At 40.5% G+C, this 8,596-nt stretch overlaps 1 non-coding gene across 1 annotated transcript; it reads left to right on the top strand.

The window, feature by feature from the left end:
* The first annotated feature begins 7,742 nt into the window (after window positions 1-7,742).
* Window positions 7,743-7,882, top strand: LOC148093898 (small nucleolar RNA SNORA42/SNORA80 family). Its single transcript, XR_015714136.1, has one exon. It is a non-coding gene; the product is annotated as a small nucleolar RNA SNORA42/SNORA80 family (small nucleolar RNA).
* The last annotated feature ends 714 nt before the right edge of the window (window positions 7,883-8,596 follow it).

Here is an 8,596-nt window from a genome sequence, read left to right as displayed (position 1 = left end):
CCTAGGCTGGCCTACTTTGGCTCACTAAGAAGTCAGAAAGGTTCAGGGGGCTTGCCTGGGATGAACTGCCACTGTCTATTACTGCCCTGGTTGCAAGCTTTGTGGTGTGTAGATATAAATTTTCAACACATTTGGTAAATACCAAGAAGCACAATACTGTATTTATTGTATGGTAAGAGTATGTTTAATTTTGTAAAAAACTAAGAAACTGTCTTCCAAAGTGACTGTGTCATTTTGCATTCCAAGCAGTGAATGAGAATTCCTGTTGCTCCACATTTTGGCCAGCATTTTGTCATTCTAATAGGTATAGAATGGTGTTTCGTCGTTTTATTTATAACTCCCTAATGACATATGATATTGAGCATCTTTTCATATCTTGTCTGGTCAGATGTCTGTTCAAGTCTTTCATGCATTTTTTAATCAGGTTGTTCATTGTCTTAATGTGAGGGTATTTTTCCCCTGACACCAAGTATATGGTGTCTTTTCCAACACCAAATCAATTCTCCAATTCTCTGGCACCAACAGAGTGTCTGACAAATCAGTTGATTTCTGGCACTATCTACCTGGGGTCAGTCTCAGAAGTCTGCCCTCACTTCAGATGTCCAAACAATTACAATTCAGGGGTTCCCATGAACCCCTCTCTGTTTCAGTCATTTGCTAGAATGGCTCACAGAACTTCTTTTTAAAATATTTTCTCCCAGTGTATGGCTTGTCTTTGCATTCTTTTGTCAGTCTTTCACTGAGCAGACAGTTTTTATTTTAATGAAGAATAGCTTATCTATTACTTTTTTCATGGATGTGCCTCTGGTGGTATATCTAAAAAGACATCCCATACCCAAGGTCATCTAGGTTTTCTCCTATGTCATCCTCTAGGAGTTTGATACTTTAGCATTTTACATTTAGGCCTTCAATCCATTTGAGTTAATTTTTGTGAAGAGTATAAGATCTGTGTCTAGATTCTTTTTTTTTTTTAAATGTGCATATTCAGTTTTTTCGGCCTTTGCTCCTTTGTATAAGTGTATATACTTTTAGATTAAAAAAGACCCGGCCCTGGCCAGGTAGTTCAGTTGGTTAAAGCATCGTCCTGATACACCAAAGTTGGGGCTTGATCCTTGGTCAGGACACAAACAAGAAGCAACCAATGATAAAATAAATGCATAAATAAGTGGAACAACAAAGCCATGTTCTCTCTATCTCTGTCTCTCCGTCTCTCTATCCCTTCCTCTCTCTCTCTCTCAAATCAACCAATCAAAAATTTTTAAAAACGTAAAACAAATTAATATTTTGCTATGCTACTCTTTGTATAAAAATAAAGATTGGAATTTAGAATATATACATGCGGTTACTTAAATATCCATAAAATGTTTGTTAAAGAACAAAATCCCACGAGTAAATTGAAAGATCTAATTGGCTTTATTAAGTGATTCATGAATCAAGCAACATCCCATTTAGCAACTAGAAGGGCACTCTGAGGAGTTGTACAAAATGGAAGATTTTTATAATGTCGAAGTAAGAAATGTCTAAACTTGTCAAGAATTTTTATGAGTTTTTTTGAGCCAAACTGACAATTGCCAAAAAGCAAAATCTCAATGGATTGAAAAAATGCTCCAGAGAATGGCAGTTTCACTGGTTATTTTATACATTAGAATCAAAAGAGGAGCTGTAAGGAGGGTTACATGTAATCCACTGGGAGAAAGCAAAGCAGGGAAATCTCTGAAATTGGATAAAAAGTAAAATGGAAAGATACATACTTCTTCTACATTGGTGGATGTAGGATAGTTAACAATTAACATTTACAGCACAGAGAAGGTATTTGGGCAACAAGGTAAGGCCTAGTGGGAGACTGTGCCCTGAGGGGTCTGGAAGAAGGGGGTCACTCCAAAGGCAGTTATCATAGATGCAAAAAGACAATAGACAGGCTCAGTTAAGGTAAAGACTGACCTTTGTCAAGGAAGATACCAGTCTAGATCGAGACTACCCGCCGTGACTCGATTTTAGTTAGGAAGTTTTAGGTTCAGACCATTCTATGCGGCTCCTCTCGGTCTCTGAGTCTGTAGGCCGCCATGCAGGCCTCCCCGGAGCATGTCAGGCTTAGCACGGGGCCCCTTTCTTGTCCACAATAGGCAGGAAGAGGGTGGGTGGAAGGAAGAAGTTAGAAGAGTGGATTATTTCAGGCAAGGACACCCTCCCCTAGGGGAAGGCAGGGAGTGCCATCAGGCAGATCACCCCACCAGTGCTGACCAGAACATTGCCGACTGACTGGTTTAAAAATTCCATTCCTGGGAGTATCTGGAGCTGCAATTAGGCATCGTTTAGTTTTGGTCGGGTGACATGGCTTAGACAAATCGACTCCATTTTGACCTGTTGTTGTGTTGTTGTTTTTTACACGCCTCCGGGGGGAAAAGAAGGTATACTTTTTTTCAGCAAAAGAATCAACAAAATAGAAACGCACTTAAAATATTAGTTTCTTTGGAAAGGAAAACTGGACGGCTGAGGCGTAGGGGTGGAAAGCCTTTTCTGGGTGACCTTCCTCGGTTTGGATGAATGTGAAGAAATGACCTTTACTGTCAAATAGCAAAGCAATTTCGTCACGAGTTTGATGTTCTTTATGCAGGGGTAGTTGTGAATTGGGGGAATGCTGTGCCTGGCACACAGCTGGGCACTGTCCCCGAGGGATGCAGGACAAGAACGAGTTTTTAGCGTTTTATAGACTGTCAGGAAAGGCGAAAGGGAGATGGGGCGTGATGATTCGCTAGTTGGTCAGGATTTCTCTAGAAGGCCAGCAGGTCCTATTTCCTAAGGGAGAGTAAGCTAGCTAAAGCTGAGCCCGAGGGTTGTGATTGGTGTGTGTGTTACGGTTTTGTGACACGTGTTTCCCTAAGTGCAGGCTGACTCAGGTTTAGATTTGTAACGTGCGTGGACCACTGGGGTGGCCTTCATTTTGTGGGTCCCAATATATAAATTAACTTTACCAATACAAAATAACCAGAAAATAAAAAATGCAAAAATTAAAAAGTTTTGTGTGCGTTTCTGTTCTAGAAGATATATTTTTATGTGTAGACAAGCAAATATGTACGTATCTTTCCTACCTGACAGAGTTTGGGTTAGGATGCAGAGGGAAAAAATAGGTAAGGGGAATAAGACACCCACGAAAAGAATCCAACTTGAGTATAAAAGCTAGCTGTCTCCAGCTAACAAGCTGATTTTAATTAGCTTATTTAATTTTGCAATACAAAAGCAAAAAACCCACTTCCGATATCATTTAATCTACCTGCATTGTTATTTCTCTGGCAGGTGGTTGCAAAATCATATTAGTTCAATTACCGAACTTTGCATTATATTAGGCTCAACCATTCCCCTTGGGTCCTAATTAAACAAGGTTGAATCAACTTTCTGCCTACAGCGTTTGTGCTTAAAAAAAAAATTCCCCATTGCATTATCCTGTGGTACCCTTGGAGAATTTTTAAAAAAAGAGTGTTTCTCTCAGAGGGTTAGATTGAGAAAATAATTTTTAAGCTCACTGGAAAATGGCTTCCACATTCCAAAATTGAGGAAGGAAAACTATGAAATCACTTTGAATGGATTTGTTCAGCAGGGAAGCGCGCTGGCTCACTTTCCACATGGGCTGCCAAGTTCACCAGCCGTGGGGGGAAATGATTTTACTCTTACTTTCTTACCTCACACATATGTTTAAACTGAAGTCTTATGGAAATGAAAATCCCATTTGGAGATCAGATTCTTCAGATGGATTTAATTTATGTACCATTTGACCAACTCAATCAGACCAGACTTAGTAGATGGCCTTTTTCATTATAATGTTGTGGGCTTTGCTTAGGAATCTTTTTTTTGTAAGTTACAGAGAGTCAGTTTAGCAAGTGCTGCATCTAATTTAGGCTTTGTACCTAATTATCATTGGGTTGCATGCAAATTTCTCCTGAGCAATAATTATATTCCCTTTCCTTAAAAGCAAACTTTTTGAATCACCATTAGATTTTGCCTTCTAAAGTCTAGAGTTTCCCCCAGATTCATTGGTAGCTAAATATGCTCAAGGGAACCGATTTCAGCCTGTAGCTTGTTTGTGTGGTTGTCAGAAATGTGCAAGAATGGAGTAGATCAGGGCAAAAAATCCATACATTTAGAACTGCTCTTCTCAGGGATCAGACTGTCTCATTCCAAGATATGGCCCAGTGTCCTAACTTTACTGCTAAGTTTCCTTTTTCTTCTTGTTAGAGGATATAAATGAATTAATTTACTGTATCTTGCAGAGCTGAAGCCTGTTGGATTTAACAGACGATTGCATACAAGTATGCGCAGCCTCACGTAAATGTGTACCCTGGGGTTAACGGAAGAAACTTGCTGTTACTGTCTCCCTTCAAGGGAAGCTGGAGTAAAGCACGCCTCCTGCCACTTCATTGTGTCAGAGGTTTGTGTCTCCCCTTAGTAAGTCCACAGAGAGCAAGGGCTTCCCACCAGTCAAATGGTGTGGATGTGTTAGGAGCAAAACGGGAGCAGGTGTTAGACAGGTGGAGTCAGCCTGGACCTTAATTCAGTGATCTGGGTACTTGAGTTCTGCCTAAGAATTCAGAGCCAAGACTCAAACTATAAGAGGAAATTTATTTAGGAAGTCACAGAAAAGAGAAAAAGAAAAAACCAAAAAAGGGAGGGGTAGAAAAAAGAAATTAAAAAAAAAAAAAGTCAGAGGTGGAAGAAGGGAGCTGTAGAAGAAATGGGCTCAGGAAACAAGTTTTACAGAGGCACAAAAAGGGCCTTTGGAGCTTAGAAGAAAGAGCCAGGAAAACCCCCTGAGCGAAAGGCATGGGTGTGCTCCAGAGAGAGAGCCACACGGGGACCTCTCCTTAGGGTATTTTTCTGGGGGTCTCAGAAGAGGATCTCAATAGAATATTCATCAGCTTTCCAGGTGTGTCCTTTCAGGGTCATGGTCTCGACTGATTGGTCAGCACCAGGGCAGGGTAGGGGGGTGGGGGGTTGTCATTAGTCAAGGCAGCTGGTCCTGATGTCAGTCGTGGCATCGTTTGTCTGGTTTTGCTGCTTTTCTGGGCCTGGGGCTGAAACACAACTGAAGTCTAGATGTATTTGATGCAGGTCAGAACCTCACATTGTCCTGGGGGCTTCTTCTTAAGGACTATTCTCCAGCCACTTGACTAGCAACATGCCAGGGGAGGGTCCAAATAGCTTGACCAATGATATGAAAGGTCAGGGGTCTAAAGGGGTCTAAAGGTCTGGCCCTAAAGGGCCAGAGGTATGCTAGGGGAGGAAGGGATACCCTGGGGTGATGTCCTTGTTTTCCCAGTTTTACCCCTTTGCTAGTTACCCAGGACTTCTGCCCTGGTGACCTTTTCTACCTGGTCCATCGTCCTTGCTCTGCTCGTCTAACTGCCTACCACAGATGGAATAGGTTCAAATATTTAGACAGGACCTGCATCATGTCTGGTTGTTTATAGACATGTTCTCTAGCTGAGAGAGCCAATGAGAACTCCCCGGCTCTCCCTATAGCCTCCTTCTGCCTCTAGGAATTGCTTCTTTCCTGTTTCTGAGCTTTATCTACCCCTTTCTCCAACCAGAAAGAGACTTCTGAATTTTTTGCCAGAGACTACAAATCCCAGCACATAGTAGGTGTTCAGAAAATATTTGTGGAATAAATACAAATACTAAATTATGGTCACATGTGGCCTGTTAGCCAGACTGTTGGAAATTGTCTGAACTGTCTCTGCCCAAATGGACCTTAATAGCTAAGAATTCTGGGGCCAAAAGTGTTTTGAAGATCTCTCATTGAGATGAGCTTGAAGAGATCTGTCACTGATATGCCACTACACATAGATAGCTGCTATTGAGGCAGAGGAGGGAAAGGTTAACATGCTTTACAGGCGCTAAAATGCATAATTTGTTACAGGCAAACTAACTTTTGTGACTTAAACTAAAGTTAGCTTCCATATCAATGGCAGAGAAGTTGATGACAACAGTGATTGGGTTCACTGAAAGCTCTTGGGAATGGGAACAGATGAAACACACCATTTTACTGACAGATAAACTAAAGTATTAGCAAGGCTGTTAGAAAAAGATTAGAAGTCAGTGTGTGGGAGCTTGGACTGCAATTTGGGAGTAGATTTGAAACTGTTTAAGTCCACTAAACAAACACATTTCATGAAACAAGGGAAATCATCTTACAACCTAGTGTTTGTTAGCTCAAGTGTTAAAATAACTACTGTAGCCTGAATGGTGTAGCTTAGTCGGTTGAGAGCTATCCTGTGAACCAGGAGATCAAGGTTTAATTCCTGGTCAGGGCACATGACCTGGTTCCAGGCTCAGTCCCCAGTAGGGGGCGTGCAGGAGGCAGCTGGTTGATGTTTCCCTCTCATGGTGGTTTCTATCTCTATCCCTCTCCCTTCCTTTCTCTGAAATCAATTTTAAAAAAATACTAAAAAAATAACTACTGTATATAGCTGCCTGGCCTGGTGTTAGAGCGTCATCCCAATACACCAAGGTTGTGGGTTCAATCCTAGGTGAGGGCACATACAAGAATCAACCAATGAATGCATAAATAAATGGAACAACAAAAATCGATATTTCTCCCTCCCTCGCTCTCTAAAATCAATCAATAAAAATTATATATATATATATATGTGTGTGTGTGTATATATATATATATACACAGTTTATTTGAGAATGCACAATGTTAGAAATTGGTCAAGGGCAAGGATATAGCTCACCATCAGCATGGAAATCTCCTGGGCAGGCAGTGTGTGTGCCTGACTGATGGACCCCACCTTAAGCAGACTCAGGCTGCCCAGATATCCACATTTTTTTTCTCCCAATATCATGGCATTATTTTATTTTATTTTTGAATTACAGTTGACATTCAATATTTATTTTATATTAGTTTCAGGTATACAGCTGTGGATGAAAAGGGGCCACATGCTAACCTGACAAGCTCAGGGAAGGCCTGTGTGGTGGCCTTGCAAACTCAGAGACCTAAAGTAACCATAAAGGATGGTCTGAAATTAAAACTTTTTAACTAAAAGCAGTTTATGGCAGGTAGTCATGTCCTAGGCTAGAATCTTCTTCGACAAAAGTCAATCTCTACCTTAACTGTCAATTGTTTTCTGCATCTATGCTAACATACCTTTGGAATGTCAGAGCAACTTCCCATTTTCCAGACCTCTCAGGGCACAACCAGTGCATCGGGGCAGAGACTACACATCCCCTAGTGTTAATTTATCATGATAATTGTTGACTGTTAACTATCCCGTACCCATCTATGTAAAAGATGAATCATTTTACTTTTTCTCCAATCCCAGAGCTCCCCATCCTCTTGCTTTCTCTCACCTCTGTCACCAATGAATTTCATGTAACCCACTTACATCTTCTCTTTTGATTGTAATGTATAAAATAAGGTGCAAAACTGCCATTCTCTGGAGCCTTATCTCAATGTGTTGAGATTTTGCTTGCCAGCAATTGTCTACAGTTTGGCTCAAATAAACTCACAAAAATTCTTTACAGGTTTGAATGTTTCTTACATTCACACAGTATAGTGGTTAGACAATTATATAATTTACAAAGTGATCTCCCCCAGTAATTCTAGTACCCACCTGGCACCATTCAGAGTTATTACAATATTATTGATTATATTTCCTATGCTGTAATTTACATCGCTGAGGAAGGTTAACACACCTTTTGTCTTTTTGTCTCCTTCTTCATTTCAAATACATAATAGAAACCGCAGCGCACAGTAATGGATTTTAGTGGGCTCTTCTCTGTGGGCCTCTCAGGGTGCACCTATGCCAGAGTAAATACATTACAGCCTCGAACCATTGCCCAGCCTCCTTACCTGTAGTTTGTGAGCACTGGAGGAGGTTGTACAGTGTGGGGAAAACAAAAACACAAAGAAACTGTAAAACTCATATTCTGGGGAGTATTTGAGATCTTGCTCCCTGGCATATGTTGTCATTTTTGGCTCAAATAAACTCATAAAAATTTCCTACAGGTTTGGATGTTTCTTACCTTGACAAGTCCCCCGGGACTCTGCATAGGGCCTTTTTGCATCTCTAAATGGGGATTTTACAAATTTCAACCTCATAGGTTTGGGAAGATTGAATTAATTATACATGTAAAGCTCTTAGGATAATGCCTGGCAGAAGTAAAAACTGAATAAATACTTGTTATTATTATTAATCATCATCATCTCAGGTCCTGACAGATCTGAGACTTCCACCACTACTGGAATATCTCCTGAAGAAAACATATTTATTAAATTTCTGTTAAGCTCTTCTAGGGAAAATAGCATTTAATGAGCACTGACTATGTTACAGGCAGAAAGCACTTTTTATTTTCATTGTTATTATTTTTAATTGATTTTAGAGCAAGAGAGGAAGGGAGAGAAACATTGACTTGTTGTTCCACTTATTTATGCATTCATTGGTTGCTTCTTGTATGTGCCCTGCTCTGCAGGCAGTGTATGTTCTGCACATCCTCAGGCCACTGCCTGCTGAGCATGCTCTCTCCACAAGGCTGTGTCTGTCCTCAAGTAGCACCTTTTTAAAAAAAAAAAAAAAAGTTTTTATTGATTTTAGAGAGAGGA

This window comes from Miniopterus natalensis, chromosome 2, assembly GCF_054644295.1.
Source record: "Miniopterus natalensis isolate mMinNat1 chromosome 2, mMinNat1.hap1, whole genome shotgun sequence".
Classification (NCBI taxonomy): Eukaryota; Metazoa; Chordata; class Mammalia; order Chiroptera; family Miniopteridae; genus Miniopterus; species Miniopterus natalensis.
This window is presented reverse-complemented; position numbering and strand designations above follow the sequence as displayed.